Genomic DNA, 22142 nt, shown 5'->3' on the forward strand with positions numbered 1-22142 from the left:
GGATGCTTACAATGTGGATACTGAATTTGCACTTTCAGAGAGCTCAAATTATTCAAATTATATTTTGGTTGCATTTTTGACATAACAAATGTAACTGATTGTGTACATTAGGCACATTATTTGTTGCCAATGTCACACAATTTTGTGGAATTTATGATGTAAAAGACATTTATGTCGAATCCTTGAATAAGTTTGAGGGAAAGATTTGTGGGTGCTCGTATCATATTGTATTGTATCGTGAGGCTATATCGTATCCTATCGTGAAATTTGTGTATTGTTACATGCCTAATGTTAAATTAATCTAACTTAATTTAAAATGCTCAAAACAGCTTAAAATCAAGATAGGCCTACAACGTGTAAACTGACATAATATTTCTCACTCTGGTGAAAATAAACCCCTAAATTCTCACTTTGACATTTTTTGTTGCTACAGTGTTGAGGTATGCACAGCTTTCAAATATCGTCTTGGACAACAGGGGGCCTTGGTGTCAAAAAGGTAGAGAAATACTGCCATAGATGATCCTGAAGAGAGGAAACAAATAGAGTGAAGGCAAAAGAGAGCAGTGGAGAGAGGGGAAAGACAAGAGAAAGCGAGATTAAAGAACATATAATGGGATTGACTATCAGGCTCTGTCACAGTTTCTAAGAAACTGGGTTACAGTGCAAGCTGTATTGTATTTTAAAAGAACTACTGGAGGAGACATTTCCAAGAAATTGTAGCACTTCAGCAGAGATTTCAAGTTTATTTCAGAAAGAGAGAGCAGATTTGGAGTCATGGAATGGGTAGGAACATGTTTTAACTACCGGAGTAAACATGGCTTAACCAAGATTTCTGTCAGATTAACAACACCCATTCTCTGAACTAAGGGAAAAAGAAAAGTAATGGGAAAATCCAGGGTATCAATTACACAACGACTACTTTTACATGGACACCAGAAAGCAGCTAATCATGAGAAAGAGACTTATTTTGAAAAAGTTGCATTCCCATTTACATACACTCTATAAAGAGGCATCCTCTTTACTCCAGTATAGGCTACATGCGGCTCAGTCCGTGAGCAGCTTTCTCCACAGCAATGTAATTTCCCCACAATGCTTGTGTCAATAACAAATATTGCATCAGAGGAAGACTTTGCTATTTTATTTTCCTTTGCTTCACTTTTTCCAAATATTCCAGAGTCTTTGCTGTGTTTGTTTCCTTAACTTTCCATCATGACCTGCAGCAGAATTGCGCTGCAATAATGGGGTTTCCCTCTTAAGTAAAACTTCCCAACGTATGAGTGCATATGCGCAAACTTGAAGGACAGTTGATATTTTACACTGGTGTGTAAAAATAGGTACAGTTTAAGTGTATTTGCTTTTCCCACTGTACTCCCAGAAATGTTTCATTATTTCCACAGTGTTGACTTGTTGGGCTACATCCTATAATGTTTAGACATTCTCAACATGCAAAATAGTTTATATTTTATATAAGGTTATGATTATTTATGATCTTATTTTGTTAATTGGTAGTAAAAGTTTAAACAAAACTGTGAATATAGTGGCAATATTTTGTGCACTTTCTCTTAGACCATTAATAAACATACTGTGGCGAGCAGGGTGGGGCCGAGCGGTGTCTGGGCAGAGCGAGGCCGGGAAGATAAGTCGTGAATGACTTCCACCTGTGTGCCACACCATTCTCACATTCTAGTGAGGGGTGGTGGGAGTATTTACGTGAGGAGACAGCAGCAGTTTGTGTATGTTTGTGTGTGACTATGTCTTGAACGTTTCTGCTGAAAAAGAGTTCAGGAGTAGGTCACAAGCCTACTAGTAGAAAGGTCACAGGCCAGAGAATTCTCCGATTGGGGTATGTGGCAAGCAGGGCGGGGCCAAGAGGCTATTTCCACCTGTATGCCACACCGGTCTCACATTCCAGTAAGGGGCAGTGGGAGTATTTGAGGAGATGAGCCAGCAGCATACAGGAAGAGAGCGACGCATAAGTGATGTGTTTGTGTGTGACTATATTTTGAACATGTCTGCTGAAAAGCAGCACATGCAGTGAATGTTTCGGCAGAAATGCCTTATTATGTGACACTGAAACGTGTATGTGCAATAAACATCTATGTGTGGTGTCAAGCTGGTTCCCAGCTTCCTCCTTTGCCATCCTTTAACTTTTACACATACCTTCTCTAAAGAGGGTTTCGGTAGGCCAGTTTCATAAGTATTAGAATCCTAAGAGATGTTTTAATAGTGTCTCTGATTTAAAACCTCATTAGCATGGGACGCTTGATTCATTTACACAAATCAGATTCTTCAAACTGTCCGTTTCAGGGAATAGATAGTACAGGTGAAACTCGAAAAATTAGAATATCGTGCAAAAGTTCATTAATTTCAGTAATTCAACTTAAAAGGTGAAACTAATATATTATATAGACTCATTACAAGCAAAATAAGATATTTCAAGCCTTTATTTGATATAATTTTGATGATTATGGCTTACAGCTTATGAAAACCCCAAATTCAGAATCTCAGAAAATTTGAATATTACATGAAATCAATAAAAAAAGGATTTTAAATACAGAAATGTCAGCCCTCTGAAAAGTATAATCATGCATATGTACTCAGTACTTGGTTTGGGCCCCTTTTGCATTAATTACTGCCTCAATGCGGCGTGGCATGGATGCACTGAGGTGTTATGGAAGACCAAGATGCTTCAATAGCGGCCTTCAGCTCTTCTGCATTGTTTGGTCTCATGTCTCTCATCTTTCTCTTGGCAATGCCCCATAGATTCTCTATGGGGTTCAGGTCAGGCGAGTTTGCTGGCCAATCAAGCACAGTAACACCATGGTCATTGAACCAGGTTTTGGTACTTTTGGCAGTGTGGGCAGGTGCCAAGTCCTGCTGGAAAATGAAGTCAGCATCTCCATAAAGCTTGTCTGCTGAAGGAAGCATGAAGTGCTCTAAAATGACCCGGTAGACGGCTGCGTTGACTCTGGACTTAATAAAGCACAGTGGACCAACACCAGCCGATGACATGGCTCCCCAAACCAACACAGACTGTAGAAACTTCACACTGGACTTCAAGCATCTTGGATTGTGTGCCTCTCCATTCTTCCTCCAGACTCTGGGACCTTGGTTTCCAAATGAGATGCAAAATTTGCTCTCATCAGAAAAGAGGACTTTGGACCACTGAGCAACAGACCAGTTCTTTTTTTCTTTAGCCCAGGTAAGACGTTTGACATTTGAAGCCCATGTCCAGGACCCATCTGTGTGTGGTGGCTCTTGATGCAGTAACTCCAGCCTCAGTCCACTCCTTGTGAAGCTCCCCCACACATTTGAATGGCCTTTTCCTGACAATCCTCTCCAGGCTACGGTCATCCCTGCTGCTTGTGCACCTTTTTCTTCCACACTTTTCCCTTCCACTTAACTTTCTATTAATGTGCTTTGAACATCCAACTTCTTTTGCAATTACCTTTTGAGGCTTTCCCTCCTTGTGGAGGGTGTCAATGATGGTTTTCTGCACAACTGTCAGGTCAGCAGTCTTCCCCATGATTGTGAATTCAACTGAACCAGACTGAGAGACCATTTAAAGGCTCAGGAACCCTTTGCAGGTGTTTTGGATTAATTAGCTGATTAGAGTGTGACACTTTGAGACTACAATACTGAACCTTTTCACAATATTCTAATTTTCTGAGATTCTGAATTTGGGGTTTTCATAAGCTGTAAGCCATAATCATCAAAATTATATCAAATAAAGGCTTGAAATATCTTACTTTGCTTGTAATGAGTCTATATAATATATTAGTTTCACCTTTTATGTTGAATTACTGAAATTAATGAACTTTTGCACGATATTCTAATTTTTCGAGTTTCACCTGTATGTGGTTACATCATTAAACACGCCCCTGCTGCCATGTCAGAGGGAGACACCGGTAAACAAAGCACTGTTTCTAATTTTTTAATCTTCCGTGTTCCTCTGTGGCTGGTGCTGGAGTATATTCTACAGTTAAAACTTTTTGATAGCTAGTTTTTTTTTTAGCTATATCACCCAGCCGAATATAGGCAACTCAGCAACAGCACAAAGAATAATTATACTGTTTATTTGGGGATGCAAAACACTTAGAAACAATTGGATTCAAGCAAGCTGAAAAGTAAATCAAATTAACTAGAGCAAAAACCAACGCTGCTCCAAACGAACCCTCCAACAAAACAAAGCAGCAGACACTTACTGCACCGACACAATCATAATTGACAGGGAGAGTACATCAAGTGCTCAGCAACAACTTCCTGCCTCTTGCTCTCCGTCCCATTGGTGCATCTTTGTTTTCTGTGTGAATCTTTCATGTGAACTCCCAGTTCTTTCTTTCTTTCTTTCTTCCTCTCTCTCTCTCTCTCTCTCTCTCTCTCTCTCTCTCTCTCTCTCTCTCTCTCTCAATTGCTGGTCTGTTTGACAGCACAAATCAGTGGTCATGACCTTTATCTGAGAGGCTGACTGTGAGTGGTCAGGCCTTGGGCTCTGGAGTTCTGAAGCAGTCACAGATATCTGCACACAAACACACAAGCTCATCACAGTTCAACAAAGCTCCCTGGTCACCTATACACGATTAACTGCTCTCAACATATGGCCATAGTCAACACGTGTACATCAGCTCCATCCCCTAAAACACATGATTTACTAAGACATCTGGTCTATGAATTGTTGATTGAAATGTCAAGAGTGTTTCCATACTGCACCACTCTGCATATAAGATACATTGTATATGGTTTATATTTTTGTCTAGACTTAGGTCAGAGTAGATGTCATATTTAATTTGGCAGGGCAAACTCAAAGCTGTGATATGTTGTACTGTTTTCACTACTTTGTTTAAAGCCCAAAGTCAGTTTTGGCATGAACGCTTGGCATATTCGTACAGTCGAACACCAGCACACGTAAACAGGCTGTTAGCGCATGCACGCTACAACTGGTATGAGATACTGAACTATTTCTTTTCAGAGGTTAAGGCCCATAGCGATGTCTTTATTTTCCTTCAGACTCGAGTTCTACAAATCAAGGTATCTCCTGACCTCCTCACACATGTGCTGTTGACATGCACATCCACTGTTGTTTGCACCTACATCTCCTGTTGTATAGCGACAATAACATCTTCTAGTGCTTCTAAGTGATAGCAATGGCATCTCTCTGGAGATCTTTCTGACCTATACAGGTATTCTCTGTCATGTGAATCAGTAAATTTTAGTATGTAATAATATACAAACATAAAAATAAAATGGTAATATAAACACTATAATATTAACAACATACATAAAATGAAAATATATGATCTATACATAAAATGAAATATATGACCCATAAAATACATGGGTCAGCCAAAAATAAGGTTCTCCTTAATGAAAATGGAAAATCTACATAAAAAAATTAAATAGAAAATAAATCTTAGAACTGTAACACTATACAATATTTATGTTTGTTTCGAACATATCAAACATTTTGAACACGTCCAATTTTTATTGGAAAATACATATATATTTGTTGAAGTAAAACCAATTTTAACAAATACTACAAATGTTTATGTCATGAATATTATGATTGTTTTGGTGGGTTGTTCCATCTGACATTTGATGTCCTGCTGGGACATCACAAATCTTAAATCATTAAACCAAGAGCAACCCTCCTCAGATGGAATAATAAACTCTTTTTCCCATTTTCCCATGACTCCAAGCCTATTTTGTCCTCTTCAACATCTTGGCAAATCTGTTAATAAACTCAGGTCTGGCTAACCGAGGGGGAGGGGAAGCAAAGGGTCAGGATCAGCAGGGGAGAGAGGCCATCAGGGCCCAAATCTACTGCTCACTCTGAGATGCATGGAGCACTTAGAGGTGGTGTTGAATTTCACACTCCTGTCCTGCACCACCTGCTCCAGTCCAGCACATCCATTCAGCTAAGGGAATTCAAAACCAGCCATGCAGCTTGGAGCAGATGACCCTTAATTACTGCTCAAGGAGCCCTTCCGAGGATGTTTATGACTGTAAATTTAATTAATGATCAGTTAATCTAAACCATCATTTAGATGTAATAAAGATAGTAGAAAAGCAGACTAATTTTAGAGAGCAAATGCAACCTCAGAATCACACTCACCCTTGTTTATGTTAACGCGATTACGTCCTGGTTTCTACTGTGACTGGACCAGAACCAGTGTCTCGGTGGTTGCTCGGTGGTAGCGCCACAGGAAAAGCTGAATACATTTGAACAAATGCAAAAAATTCAGATGGGGTTGGTTCTTGCAGTATTTTGGCAGAATGGGGAATATTTCAGGATACATGAACATTTGGAAGCAACATGTGGATTTCCCATGTGATTTTGCTACATTAGAGCTGAAATCTGCTAATGTAAGAAAACAAACATCTTGCTGGACCAACTGATGGAGTGACAAGTCAGAGGTTACAAATAGGCTGCAATACAATAAGAATAAGCTGCAATATTGGACAGACTTTATCATGAAGTCTAACATCTGGATACGTGAGACTAGAGGAGTGTTAACAGAGCTCTGATAGTAAAGAGGATGGATCGAAGGAGAAACCAGGTCTGCAGATAAGAAATGGCAGAACAAAGGCAGGTAGAGATGCTCAGAGCAGCAATGAGAGTCTGAGATGGTCCACCATGGAAATCATGTGAAAGAACGGGTTCAGCCAAGGGGCAAATTCTAGTAAATATTAAACATTTAATAATAAACATTTTCTAGTGAAAATGTCCTTAACCACTAATAGTTACTCAGGAGAGCATTCCCCATGTTTAACAAACGTTTTTCCTGCTTTAGAGGAACAGTGAAATCTCTGGAATAATGGCTCATGATTACTTTAACAGTCCAATCTCTAGTCTGCACATATGACCTATAAAATCCAGTGCTTACGATAAATGTATATGCACCCTTTCAATCTCATCCAAAACAGAAGAATGACACATCTAATGTGTAAATCCTCTTTCTCACCAGAGACATGATGACCAATCTATTTTCACCTAGCTACAATCGCAAAATCAGCTGTACACGTAATGGCCGCTCCAGATTACAAATGATTATGATAAAAATAACAAAACTGTGGTCTGAGCTTTGACCGTCATCAGTGAATTCAATTACAAAGGGCCGTCTGTCTCCTGGGCCAGCAAGCTGGGCCTTCTCTCTCTCTTATGAAGCCTTGTATTAAAATTAACTTCGACAGCACGTCACAAAAAAAACAATTTACCACTGCAAGCCACAAAATCTGTTGTGTTGTGATGTTTCAGAAACAAGCCTCCCAAAGTGATTTCCCAATCGAAATGTATGGATATGCGAGACAATGACATGTGGGGCATTTGCATGGTTCACACCAACAAAAAACTCTGCAGCTTTTAAATAGAGGTTTTTAAATAGGCTTTGCAAAATAGTGTGCATCATTTTCCAATGCACATCCGCCCAGCATTGGAAATGGGTAGCCTTTAACCACTTGAATGTGATAAAGCAATACATTTACAAAATACTAAACCACAGACTATCTGCGGCTATGCCAAATACTTGCAAGACATTGCCAAATCCATAAACACTATAATTACATTCTTTAATAGCAAAGTAAAAGTATATTTAGGTCAAAGTTATGAGGGAGCCAGAGGCAGAGAGGTTAGCGTAAAACAGCTAAGAGACACAGAGAACACTTGCCTTGCAAGATTTTTAGGGTGGACATAATTACCAATGGATGTAAACTATAATTTCAAACAAATTACGTCTGAAACAACAAGGCCAAACTTGTCTCTAATTGACATTCTTCTGTAAATCACCACATACAACATTTCTGAACAACATCTGACAGCATTAACAGTTTTAAATATCTTGCTTTTACAGGCTGTAACTTAATTTACATGCAAAACAAAATACAAAATAATACATATATACATATATATATATATATATATATATATATATATATATATACACACACACACACACACACACACACACACACACACACACGCACACACACAGTGCATACGGAAATTATTCACAGCGCTTCACTTTTTCCACATTTTGTTATGTTACAGCCTTATTCCAAAATGGATTGGTTCCACAAACAATAACCCATAATGACAATGTGAAAGAGGTTTGCTTGAAATCTTTGCAAATTTATTAAAAATAAAAAAAACGAATAAAAAAATAAATAAAAAAAATCACATGTACATAAGTATTCACAGCCTTTGCAATGACACTCAAAATTGAGCTCAGTTGCATCCTGTTTCCACTGATCATCCTTGAGATGTTTCTACAAATTTGGAGTCCAGCTGTGGTAAATTCAGTTGATTGGACATGATTTGGAAAGGCACACACCTGTCTTTATAAGGTCCCACAGTAAACCGTGCATGTCAGAGCACAAACCAAGCCATGAAGTCCAAGGAATTGTCTGTAGACCTGGGGAAGGTTACAGAAAAATGACTGCAGCACTGAAGGTCCCAATGAGCACAGTGGCCTCCATCATCCATAAATGGAAGAAGTTTGGAACTACCAGGACTTTTCTTGAGCTGGCCTCCCGGCCAAACTGTGAGATCGGGGGAGAAGGGCCTTTGTCAGGAGGTGACCAAGAACCTGATGGTCACTCTCACCACTGAGAAATGCTGGAGCTCTGTCAGAGGAGAACCTTCCAGAAGAACAACCATCTCTGCAGCACTCCACCAATCAGCCCTGTATGGTAGAGTGGTCAGACGGAAGCCACTCCTCAGTAAAAGGCACATGACAGCTCGCCTGGAGTTTGGCACCTGAAGGACTCTCAGACCATGAGAAACAAAATTCTCTGGTCTGATGAAACAAAGATTGAATCTTTGGCCTGAATGGCAAGCGTCATGTCTGGAGGAAAACAGGCACCGCTCATCACCTGGCCAATACCATCCCTACAGTGAAGCATGGTGGTGGCAGCATCATGCTGTGGGGATGTTTTTCAGTGGCAGGAATTGGAAGACTAGTCAGGATCGAGGGAAAGATGAATGCAGCAATGTACAGAGACATCCTTGAAGAAAACCTGCTCCAGAGCACTCTGAACCTCAGACTGGGGTGAAGGTTCATCTTCCAACAGGACAACGACCCTAAGCACACAGCTAGATACAGAAGATAACAAAGGAGTGGCTGCGAAACAACTCTGTGAATGTCCTTGAGTGGCCCAGCCAGAGACCAGACTTGAACTCGAATGAACATCTCTGGAGAGATCAGAAAAAGGTTGTGCACCAATGTTCCCCATCCAACCTGATGGAGCTTGAGAGGTGCTGCAAAGAAGAACTGAAAAACTGCCCAAAAATAGGTGTGCCAAGCTTGTAGCATCATACACAAAAAGTCTTGAGGCTGTAATTGGTGCCAAAGGTGCTTCAACAAAGTATTGAGCAAAGGCTGTGAATACTTATCTACATGTGATTTTTTATTTTTTAATACATTTGCAAAGATTTCAAACAAACTTCTGATGTTGTCATTATGAGGTATTGTTTGTAGAATTTTGTGGAAAATAATGAATTTAATCAATTTTGGAATAAGGCTGTAACATAACAAAATGTGGAAAAAGTGAAGCGCTGTGAATATTTTCCAGATGCACTGTGTGTGTATATATATATATATATATACACACACACACACACACACACACACACACACACAAACACATATCCACACTGATACTGTAAGCCTACTGAATGCACTTGAGGTGAGCAGAGTTGCAGATATCAATCCACTCATGATAATCCAGTTTCCATGTAACGGGTGGACTAAATGTTATGCCAGTGTCTTAGCAATATAGCTGGCAGAGCTCAGATGAGTTATCCCCTCCTTTGCACACACACAAGGAGAGAGGAAAAGTGAGAGCTTTGACTGAGCAGCCTTTTGTTTGGCAGACTGGTGGCTGGTACTCTGCAAGTACCGTGTACACAGCACATTCCTAAATCCGATCCAGAAAACGGCACATTTGTAAATGAGATCAGTAATGAAAAGCTCAGGATAACTTTGGAGTCATTATCTTTGCAATGTTAGGCTAATTTTGACTCATTTTAAATATATATATACTAGATCACAATCTAGTAAAAAAAAAAAAAAAAAATGTATCAAGAAAACTTTGTTAATATATTAAATAACCATGTTGTAATGCCTGTTACTGTATAATCCAATCAGTGAATAAAACATTTCCAAATTCTTTCGCTTATATAATTTTATCTTTATTTGGAACTTGAAAAACATAAAGATGCAGAGCATATCTTTTGGCGTTCTTAATATTCTTTTGCGTGCTTTATTTTGAACACACTGCTTGTGTTACCATGAGTGATAATCGCCACACGACACAGTTTGCAGATTACATTTTTCTACTCTGTGTTGGCTTTTGTGAACCTACACCACAGATGTTGCACCTGTTTTAATAAAAAGCTTCTGTCCATTTTCTTGACTTGTTTAGGAGTTGTCCCATTCAGTGGAGATGTTTTTCAGGGTTTTTCCTAGGTCAAAAATTATTAAGTATCACGAGTAATCCCGCTCTGTGCTCACCTTTAAATATATGGAAGCCAGCTGGAAACAAAACTTGCAGAAAAAATGTAAAAGATACAACACAGTAAAACTTGAAATTTTTGGGTGAACAATGCCTTTAAAGGAGGCACAGATTGTAATAAGATTCCTTCCTTAGGTCTGGATTCAGATTCCTTCCTTAGGTCACAGCAACATTATCAAATGTGAAGTTGGTATATTGTTTCCGAGAGTTCCGGTATCCAAAAATCATATTATGCCGACTCACAGACGAGCGGCATCTCCTATCAGACATTTTTGCTCCAACATGTTTACCTTCTCCTGTGGTGCGACCGGATGTTCATCGAGTATCAGCATGGGAGACCTGGGTTCGGTGTGATGGCTGTGTTGTATTCCAAAATTAAACCAGTTTCATACATTTTAAATGGAATGTTCTTAATGGCAGTATGTGGCTTGTATAACACAAGCTTAGTGATGTAATATTTTGTTGCACAATGGCACGCACTACCTGGGACACTTACAGGAGTTTCATAACAGAAAAAGCAAGCATCAGAAGTAGGGATATAAACAAGTAGTCGAATATTCATTCTGCAATAATTAATCGAATAGTAAAAATACTATTCCAATTTCGCAAAGTTTTGCTTTGCTGGCCATATATACAGTGAGATACATGTTAAATCCAGAAAACACAAACTAAAACCGGCAGTTATAACAGAATGCACTGGGTCGCACTGTTGAGTGCGGACACAAGTTGATCACATTTGTTAAGCAAACTGTTCTGTCAGTATGTTCAGATGGACACCAGAAAAGTGGGTTATTGTGAGAATGTGGTTTACTGTGAGAAAGCTGGGTTCCTGTTTAAATGTACTGGATAAGTGATGTACACTTTCCTCTCGTATATGTGCAGCTCGTCAGAAAGCAGCGTCCCCGTTGCAACGTAATTCCCGCGATGCTTCAGTAAACAACAAACATGGCATCCGAGAAAGACTATGCTAGTGGAGGTACGGGACATTCCATCATTTAAACAGGTGTGTATAAATAAGTAAAGTTTACTGAGCATGTATATACGGTTGTTTTTCTCAACAAAAACATGACATGAGATACAATATAAACATAATAACTATTATATGCTGAGTGTTTATACTCGTCCTGTACATTAACTGCGTCAGTCTACTTCATTAGCGGTTTCTTTTCTTCGCTTTGTGTGAGCTAAAATGCTTTCATTCTATTCTATTTTTGTTTTCACGCATTGCTTGTTTAAATATATATATATATATATATTTTTTTTTTAAAAACACAGGCCATGATATAACCTTGTTTTGATTATAATTAGAAGCTTGTTTTATTTAATGGTGACGCAACCTTTATGACTAAAGAAATTATTTTACAATGTCTCTTTCTCATTAATTACCTCCATTTAAATAATAGAATATTTGAATATTCATTTTTTATGAGTATAAATATTCGAATACCAATTTATTGATGAATACCCATCCCTAATCAGAAGTCTTACAGTCATGCCTAAGATTCCACATACCTGTCACTGCAGGGCAAACACACTACAAATTGTGACTCTGTGAAGCACTGAGTGGGTCTGATGAGAATGTAACAAAACAGTTCGGTAAAAGTGATGAGAATAATGCTTGAGAACTACCCCTATGTAGCAAGTATAAGCAGGTTAGTTCTTTCAATTCATTAAGGATATTAATTGAGAAACTAATAATGGGATTATTGTCTTCAAAGTAGCCCAGTATTTGAGCCACTTACGGCACATAAGCAGAGCGGGTGAAATCCTGACTGGTGTAAAATGTAATCATCATAATGCTGGTAAGAATGTTAGTGTCTGGGAAAGGAAGATGGAAAGGAATACAGGGTCAAGAACATGACCATTAGTGTAGATGTTGCACGTTTACTTTTAGAGCTTAAGAACCTTTTTTAAACAAACAGGTCTTTCTCTGCAGCAAAATGTACTTCTTTAATTGCATGTTAAAAATGTTCATGGTACTGGACTAATGTGTTTCATCATGTGAAAAAAATCAACCTCCAGAGAAATCAGAAACTACATCATCTCACAGCCCACATTTTTCATTTTTTGTTAAGTTTGCTTAAATAACACCACATTATCACAGTCTAAATCAAGATACCCACTAATAACTTAAAGATTTCACACACTTTCAGAGAAGTAATTCACACTTCAGTGGAGCAAAGCACACTTCTTGTCATGCTAACTCATGCATAAAACTTTCACAACCCTGCATAACATTTGTATATAAACAATAAACAACGCTATGAACAATTATCCCCTATGAATATGAATATATGCCAGCTTTTGGCTTACGATCTGAAATGATTCCATGGCGCGTGCACCGAACATGTAGTGAATGACAATGGCCATTCTCAGCAGCCATCATTTCATTCTTTCTCTATTATGACGCCGCCAAACAGAAACAAAACAAAAGCCGCGATTAAACAATATCAACCAAAAGATGATCTGCACTGTGCTAATCAAGCAATGTGTCAAATCTAGCAACTTAAGGAGCTGGTTTTCATTTCTATTGTGGTAACAGAGACACAAAGACGAGTGCGCGAGAGACAATCACTCAAAGTGCTTTTGTTTCTTTCACATCTAACATTAAACCATACACTCGGATTCTCCTCGGTGCATTATATAAGCAATATCGTTCAACGCACACCGGGAAAGCACACCAGGGCAACTTTAAACGACCATTTATTACTCCGGTTGACATTTTTGTCTGTTCTTCTTACCTTGGTGTAACTCCTGACAGATCGGGCTTTAGAACGGCAGGAACAAAAGCACTCTTTGCAGACTAAGATTAATGGAACGATATGTAGCGAATGTAAATCCGTGTCCGTGATGGGTTTTTTCCCCTCTCTTTTTGTCCGTGGGCCCAGGCTGCTGCTCTCTCTAGCCCACGATCTGTTCAACCCCTCGCAGCGCGAGTCAATGCGCGGGTGACGTCACCGCTGCCATGCCACAGCGCGAGGGAGGCGCGAGCGCTCAGGGGGAGATGCTCCTGCTGATGGAGAAACGTGAAAGAGCGGCTCGTCCCTATAATTGAAAGACTTTAGGTCTATAATGTACAAATAAACGGTGTTTCACCAGTTTACAAAATTTTGTAGCAATAGTAACATTAGATTTCTTCATTCACAAACAATAGAGATTACACTTACACACACATACACACACACACACACACACACACAAACATATATATATATATATATATATATATATATATATATATATATATATATATATATATATATATATACACTTTATATACATGTGCTGTGTATTTATATATAGGCTACTGTGTATATGCTGTTCATATAGTATTGTGGAATTATAAGAATTATGTATGATATGAATACTGAATTATGTATGATAATGAAATAAAGTTTTGGTCCAATAATTTTATTCTCCTGCCTACAGTAGCCTGAATGTAATAAGAAAACTAACTGTATAAATGTTACAATTGCCCACAGGTATTGGATGGATGGGTAGATGGATCTACAAACGGATGCGATGGATGGATGGATGGTTGCATGGATGGATGGATAGACTTACAGACAGATAGATAGACAGACGGACAGACGGATGGATTATTTTGACAGCCTAGTGTCCTGTTTCCCTGTGAGCATTTAGCTTTTATCATTGCACTTTCTCTGTGCTGAACATAATTATTCTGTTGTCCTGCCATGTCTGCTGCCAAAACCTGACAGGAACTACAGACTACAACGTAATAAAATGTCACCCTGCCATTGTTACAAGTCTGACTCACCAGAGATTTTTATAGTTTCTGGAAATGGGGAAAAATATGAACACATATTGGATTTTGATGAGTGTTTTTCTCAGCCTGTAGGACAGAATTTTCAAGAGTGCTTTCATGTGAGTTGCTATCTACAGAGTACTGTAGCAATTTAATCATGACACATATTAAAAAATAAACTGTTGTGAAAGTTGTGAAACTGCAGGAAATGGGCTGAGGGATAGAGTTATTACTCATATTTTCAATAGAACATAACTGACTGATTAATCAACTAAAAGGAGCAATTCGAGAACAAACTAAAAGTATATCCATGAGGGACTGTCTGTCTGTCTGTCTATCCATCCAACCTTCCATTTATCCAACTGTGGTTCCTGTGGGCAACTGTAACATTTTACTGTTAGTATTATTTTTACATCTTTACTGTAGACAGCAGAATACAATTTTGGACCAAAAAATAAATAAAAAATCAATCAATTTCATACCACTTAAAAATTGCTTGCTGTTGTTAGTGAAACAATCACTGTTTCTAGAGCAAAAAGTCTGAGCTTATGTTGGTCAGTGTGATCACTTTGTGACTGAAGAAATTTAGTTTTACAATGAAATACAACATTTTGAAATCTGGCAAAATAAATATTAGAGTTAGAAAAGGGAGAAAATGCCTTCTTTTTCTTTTGCTGTTGATGTCAAATACAATGATATCAATCAAACTTTACATTATTTTGCCACAGATTCATCTGTCACTTGGTAAAAGCTAGCCAAATTGGACAGTTGCCAACAAAAATCATCAACAGTAAAGTAAAAAAAGACCCAGACTACTGTACATTACAAATGGGTTTACTTACAGCAAGGGTAAACAGGGCTAGCTGTTGAAATTTAGGAGACAACAAATGTCTTTTGTCAAAATGTGCATGTTGTGGGACCTCTACAGTTCATGGTAGTATAATACATTTCAATGTTTGATTTTAAATACATTCTTGTTTACTTTTGTTTGATCAACAACCTTGGTACTGATTGTCCAATGTAAAATCTGGATCCAAATGCAAAACCAATGGAGAACAACTAGGGAACAGACACATTCAATCATTCTGATAAAACAAACAATGTGAAATGAATGTAAGGTGAGTGACAGTTAATTATAAACTCTTTTATATAAGAAAATGCCAACATATCGGCTTCTCATTGATTTCAACTGTGCCTATCACCCCCACATATCAGTGTGTGCACTGTTGCTGATCACCGAATGTAATAAATATAAATAATTATACTCTCAGCCCCATCCACACACACAGAACACAATATGGATTATCTAAACCAAATATCTTCCATGTATTTACATGCTAAATATCTCTGTCTTAGCATTTCCGTGAACTGACCCAGCCTGCTGTGCTCTCCATTCTCACAACTGGGCATTAGGCCTAATCCTTTGTTTGAGGAACATCATTGGAATCATATGCATGTTATGCAGAATGACAAACATGGAAAACAGTCTAGTCCACTCATGTATTTGTCTCTGGCACATTCTGACAAGTTATTTCACATGTGGAGATGCCGAACAAAGTCGTCCCGCATTAGGTTGTATTTATAGCCTATTTTGAGGTTGTGCCTGAGAGGTGTGCCATTTTCAAGTGGTAAATTCCACTGTAAAAGGCAACGTGAGATATCGGGTGAGAGAACAGTGAAAAGCTGAACACAATGTCAGGTGATATGGCAGTTTATGGCTATGTTCAAAAGAGCATACAAACATACTACACTTACTGTTTCTGCAGTATATAAAATGCATAATGTGCACTATGTGCAAACTTTTTACATGCATAAAATACCAATCAGACTTACATACTGGAGGGGACACCACATATTTTATACCCAATGTTTTACTTACTATTTTGTAATAATATTAAGTGAGTGAACTGCACTGGAAACATTATGTAGTAAGCTATTATTCCATTCTGAACCAAGCTTTTGTGAATGTTACCTCACCAGGCCACCAATGCATGAGAGTTGCAATAGCCTTGTTTGTAGTTTTCATTAAAACAAAAGGCATATAAAGTGACTAGCATCTTATATGTTGTTTCAGCAAAAATGAGTGAGCCAAAGAACACTGATGGCAGGCCAAATAAATACAACACAACTACTCAATGTAAGAATTCCAGAGAAACAATTCAGAAACAAGAAAATAAAGGCATTGTCATCACACAGAGACATAGTGTGTCAGATTAATTCTGCTTGTCGGAATTTTAATAACTGTACAATAACCGCCATAAAGGACTATATATTTGGGTTTGGAATTTGTACCCTTTCCAGCCTGTCTGACATCCATTTCAATAATACTGTTATAGTTTCACCTCAGTTTCCCGACAAAGAAGACAATGACTCGACCTCAAAATCTAAAATCCATTTCCATAATAGAAGTGGTTTGGATGTTGCCATTCTTCTAATGGGAAGACAACAAAGTAATTGAGGTCAATTATCCAGTGTTTTCTCTGTGTGATGAATAATCGGGTTGTGCACAGGCGCAAAGTTACTCAAGCAACACAGTTAATTGATTAATCGGATCGTTTGTGGATTTGGAAAGAGCCCATTTCTCACAATTAAGACCCATTAAATGCAGTCATGGTTAATAGTTTCAAGCGGACTTGTTTTTAAATGTTTGGACTTTTTAAGCAATATGGATTTTGCCTACATAAGTCTTCTGCAAAATGCTCAACATTCTAATTAATGGCTAAGGAAATGTGGAAGGATTGTGTATCGGTCGTTCTGTAATCAAACATGTTCACATCATTAAGTATCCTCATGTGTTCCAATTAGTCAAGGGCAAGAGCTTGGTGTTCTTTCATAGGAGCTTCTCTCAGCCAGCAGGGGATTATGTAGAAATAACATTGAGAGATTGGGGTCCAGTTCACATAAACTGGAAACAGGGAACAACAGAGGTAGTATTCAAGACAAATACCGTCATGGAGTGTTAGACGAATGTGTTTGACTTTGAAACTGTATTCAGGTCTAGTAGCCAATATGTCACCTATCTGACTCCAATCTTCAGTTTTTAGAATTAAATGAGCAAAGAAATAATGAGATACAAATAATTGAATAACACCCTCACCATGTCATTTTTAATTAGATTTAATCATTTTTAGAGTAAGTCACCAACGTTTATTAATACTTTTGCGCCCCCGTGTGATGGATGATGATATTACAGTGAGAAGAACGATTAGGGTTTTATCTATCAGAATCAGAATCAGAATCAGCTTTATTGCCAAGTATGCTTACACATACAAGGAATTTGTCTTGGTGACAGGAGCTTCCAGTGCACAACAATACAAAAACAGCAGCAAGTCATAGATAATTAAAAAAAAAAATAAGAAAATTAAAAATAATTATACATATACGTACATACACTCAGACACACACCTACATACATACCCACATACACACACGTAGTGCAAATCTAATTAAAATCTGTTATATAAAGAACAAAAATACAGTATATTATGTACAGTGCAATTTATGTAATGGCAGAATAGGTATGGTATGTTGGATAAATATAAATAGACTTAAACTGTGTATTGCACATAATTATTGCTCAATGGGGCAGCTTTAACTGTTTATGAGATGGCCTTGGGGAAAAAAAAACTTTTTCTGTGCCTGACGGTTCTGGTGCTCAGAGCCCTGAAGCGTCGGCCAGAAGGGAATAGTTCAAAAAGGTAGTGGGCTGGGTGATCCAGAGTGATTTTTACAGCCTTTTTCCTCACTCTGGCAATGTTGGGGTGTTCCCCCTAAAGTCCACAATCATCTCCACCGTTTTGAGCATGTTCAGCTTATAAACACAATATAAAGATGAATACATAGCCTGTTGATTATTCACTTCTTCACCATTAGCATTAACCACTATATTTCGTATAGCTATATAAGCTGTAATATTTATATGGGACATCATATACATATAGAAGATATAAATATAGATATAAAGATTCTCATCCAAAGTGGTTAATTTCTCCCCTCCGCATTTGTTTGTGAGCGTTTATGAAGCGCAATCTTTGCATTTGCAAGACTGAAAGAAAACAAGTCCTTTCTTTTTGTTCCTTTGCATTTGTACCAACAGAAAGTGCTATTGGTTCAGACTTCAGTTACTGATTTTCTCACATCAAAATGACACATTTGTGCTTTTAAGAGAAGATATGCGCTTTATATATGCTAAGTGAATGACCTAAAATGTTGCATTTTAGAACATGAAGAACAAAACAAGGTTCCAAAACTCTTCTTCCAAACCAAATTCACAAGTTTTTCTGAGGTAAGAGAGCTCTGTCTCTGAAATATTTGATAAAAAACATTTAGATGCTTTCCATGTCCAGCCCCTCAACTCTTGTAAACAATGTCACTGACTTGGAAATGAAGTTGAGATACCAGTTTACTTTTTGTTTTGTTGCATTGCTCTTCATGGTGAAACCCAACAAAAACATTTAGCAGTTCTTTTGCAGCCTCTATTGCCTGGGAAAATTTAATTTAGTTCACAAATCTCATTGCTTATTTTGAAGGCTGTTTTAAAATACCTAGAGTGTATTGTTCCAAAGCTTGTTTGTCCCAGTTCGACCTGTGGTCCATGCCTGTACATGTGAAGCTTAATTCAATTTATAAGTGAACTAACTAATTGAATTAACAAACTTCAAATGCCTCAAATTAGCATTGGAACATTTTATTGTTGTGAGATTTAATTAAACTCTCAAGGCTCTAAAAACTACCTACACACACTCAAATTCTCTATCACATAACAGCAGTTTTATGGGATTGCACGAGCTCCAAGTCCGCCATTGTCATCGAAAATGATTTGTGTCCCAGGGTGTAACCCTATATGCTAACTTCCTTCCTCACCCATTTCTGCTGCTGTCTGTCTGCACACGAGTCTCCTCACCTGCTAGAAGTCAAACACGATGGAGGGATTGATGTTTAGTACAGAATCTTACAGTACAAGTGAAGTAAATAAATGCAGAAAAATTGACCCCCAATACTTAGTGTATTGAAAATGTAAGTTTAAATATGCAAAGTTATCTATAAGTATTAATTAGTAAGTATCTATTATATAACATTGCAAATTCCTCTATCTGTTATTTTTTTTAAACAATTAAAATGAATAGATAATAATAGATAAGACAATAGGTGGGTACACTCTAATGCACAATTGTTCTTAAAATAATCAATGGCTCATAAAGAAAGAATATTTTCTATCCTTGAATCACCAACTCACTATCCTAATATCTTCATATTTTCTGAAAAGCACAACAATGACTGCCAGGATGGAGTGAGATATTTCTTGGATGACAAATCGACTACTTGTGTAACCAGTCATGATCAGTCAAGTAACTGTTATTTTCTTCTTCCGGATCTCTCTCTGTATTCTTCATTTTTTGCATTTATTGAAGGATGATGAATAGAAAAGGAGAACTCTTTGCACTCTTGGAAAGCCCAGGCATAGATACGTTATTTTGACACAGAAAGTTGTTTCAAGCCAGTTGATGCATAATTGCTGTAGTAGAAGTCTATGAGCAGAAATACGACAAATAAAGTGAATTTATTCATATATTTATATATTTAAACTATTGTAACGTAAAAGCAATTTCAAATTTAGAGGGTTGTGAAATGACAAGTCACCATATTACATGGGAAACCTGTTTTTTTGGCAGTTACTGAATACAGTTGAGTGGTAGATGGATTTCAATATTATGTTAATATAGGAAGAATAGTACTGGATGTTTCTACAGATAATCCGAAAACAAATACAAAATTTAAATAGATTAACATTGCAATATAAAGAGAGCAGTATATAAAGAAAAAGTATTTATACAAAGTAAGAGAGAGAGAGAGAGAGACGTTTATTTTCTTATGTTCATAATGTTAAAGGCTTATTTTATTTTATATTGTATATTGTATATTAGTGTATATTGTTATTATGGTTTTTATTTTATTTTATTCATTACCTGGCCCCTTATTTTAATTATATTTTGATTGTTATTTGTTAATTTTTATTATTATTGTTTGTCTTGTCATTATCTTTTTTGTGTATTAATGCTTTGGCAATACTGTATGTAAACACAATCATGCCAATAAAGTACTTTAAATTGAAATTTAATTGAAATTGAGAGAGAGAGAGAGAGAGAGAGAGAGAGAGAGAGAGAGAGAGAGAGAGAGAGATAATTAAATAAGCATACACATGGGATCAAGCATAGTGTTACTCAAGAAAAAAAGACCTCAATATAAGAACAGTCCATGATTATAAAAATGGAGAAAGAATAATGTCCTCATTAAGTCCAGGATTCGAAAGTGCCTTTAATGTGTGAATCCAAAAAGTCTCACATTGCTTCAGCCATTTCAACCTATCTTCACCCCTGATACCAAGTGTTACGTGCTCTATGCCCATTAATTTTTAAGTGCTGTCACTTCCATGTTTGGCTTGGATGTAGTGTTTAGCCATTGGGTATTTTGTGATGCCAGTGCATATTGCACACCTGTGTTCTGCCACACTGTCTCTTAACCTCCTCTTGGTATGACCTATAAAAACAGTGACAGGGATATTTCAGTCAATATACCACATAATGAAATTACAGTTTATATAGTCCTTGATGTTGTATGTCCTAAAAGAGTTACTTTTAACCATGCTAGTACAATAGTTGCAACTGCTGCAGCTAAAATTTCCCTTTGGGTGCTTTAAAGGTGCTGTAAGCGATTTGTTTTTCCATGGAAAATTATGCAAAAAATGTTCTTACTCCCTTAAAGGTATTAATGAAATAAATGTCCTGAGATATCTCATTGGTCCCTGTGACAGCTATAGACTTTGTAAACAGAATAAACAAATGTGTCCGTTGGCACGTCTGTCAATAATTTTGCTCGTTCTCATAGTGTTGTATTTGAAGCCAATTATTGAGGCTATGATTCATTATGTTTGTCAGTTGAGGGCGCTATTTTACCACTGTTGAATTTGACAGCCACAGGGAAAAACAATGCTGCACTATGCTCAGTTTTGGTCTCAAAATTATCTTTGGAGGGTGGGGTTTTGGAATGAGGGGGTGTGGCTAATTCAACAGCTCAGTCACATGAAAGCTTCAGAACACTAAAATCGCTTACAGCACCTTTAACCAGAAATCCCAACTTGGAGCTGAAAGATAACTTGTACCTCCATATCTGTATCTATCTATCTATGTGCCACTTTATCTCACTTCTTTCATGACGGCTTTTTAATTATGAGTCAATGATAAACTCTGGAGTAGCTGCTTTTTGTTCTGGAAAGCTCAGGCAGTTTTTGTGGGCTTTTAGGGAGGAGTAGAGAGCGGGAGAGTGGGGTAGAGAAAGAGAGAGGGGGGATAGAGATTAGTAGATTCATAACTCCCAAAGCTTACCTCTTAAGCATCAATGGCAGGTTTTTCTTTATAAATATATGCATCTCCACATTTTTGGCAGACAGATTGTTCCTCTTCTCATTGTAGCAGACTTAAATTTGAATTTAGTTGAATTGTTGTAACATTAAGTGCCTTTACACTGTACTGTGTATATGTGTGTGTGCAGTACATTTTCCCCTCGGGGCTTGCCATGAATGGTGAGTGGGCATGCGCACAGGGGTTGTTGTTCTGTTGAGTGCTTAAGTCTGGGTTTTCCCCTACTAGTGTGTAAGCTAATAAAGAAAGAAAAAAAGCATGGATTAAAACTCTGGCAGCAGTCGTTTGTTATTTTCTTATTTCTAAGTATCTTGGTGATCTCCATGCTAACGCTCGGTTACATTATCTACAATATCCCCTGCTGTGTTAAAAAGTCGCTTGCTATCTACACTTGTACACGGTGCACAGAGGTAGGCTCGTGCTGCTTGTGCGAGAGCGGGAAAACAGCT

At 37.6% G+C, this 22142-nt stretch overlaps 1 protein-coding gene across 2 annotated transcripts in view; it reads right to left on the minus strand.

The window, feature by feature from the left end:
* The window catches only part of LOC127659000 (cytoplasmic protein NCK2-like), a 576925-nt gene extending 563496 nt beyond the window's left edge, over positions 1–13429 (minus strand). For both annotated transcript variants that reach the window (XR_007972482.1, XM_052148601.1), the window contains exon 1: positions 13251–13429. The gene's annotated coding sequence lies outside the window, so the exon portion shown is untranslated. The remainder of the gene's footprint in view (positions 1–13250) is intronic.
* Between the last annotated feature and the right edge of the window lie 8713 nt (positions 13430–22142).

Source organism: Xyrauchen texanus, chromosome 18 (assembly GCF_025860055.1).
Source record: "Xyrauchen texanus isolate HMW12.3.18 chromosome 18, RBS_HiC_50CHRs, whole genome shotgun sequence".
NCBI classification, from domain to species: domain Eukaryota; kingdom Metazoa; phylum Chordata; class Actinopteri; order Cypriniformes; family Catostomidae; genus Xyrauchen; species Xyrauchen texanus.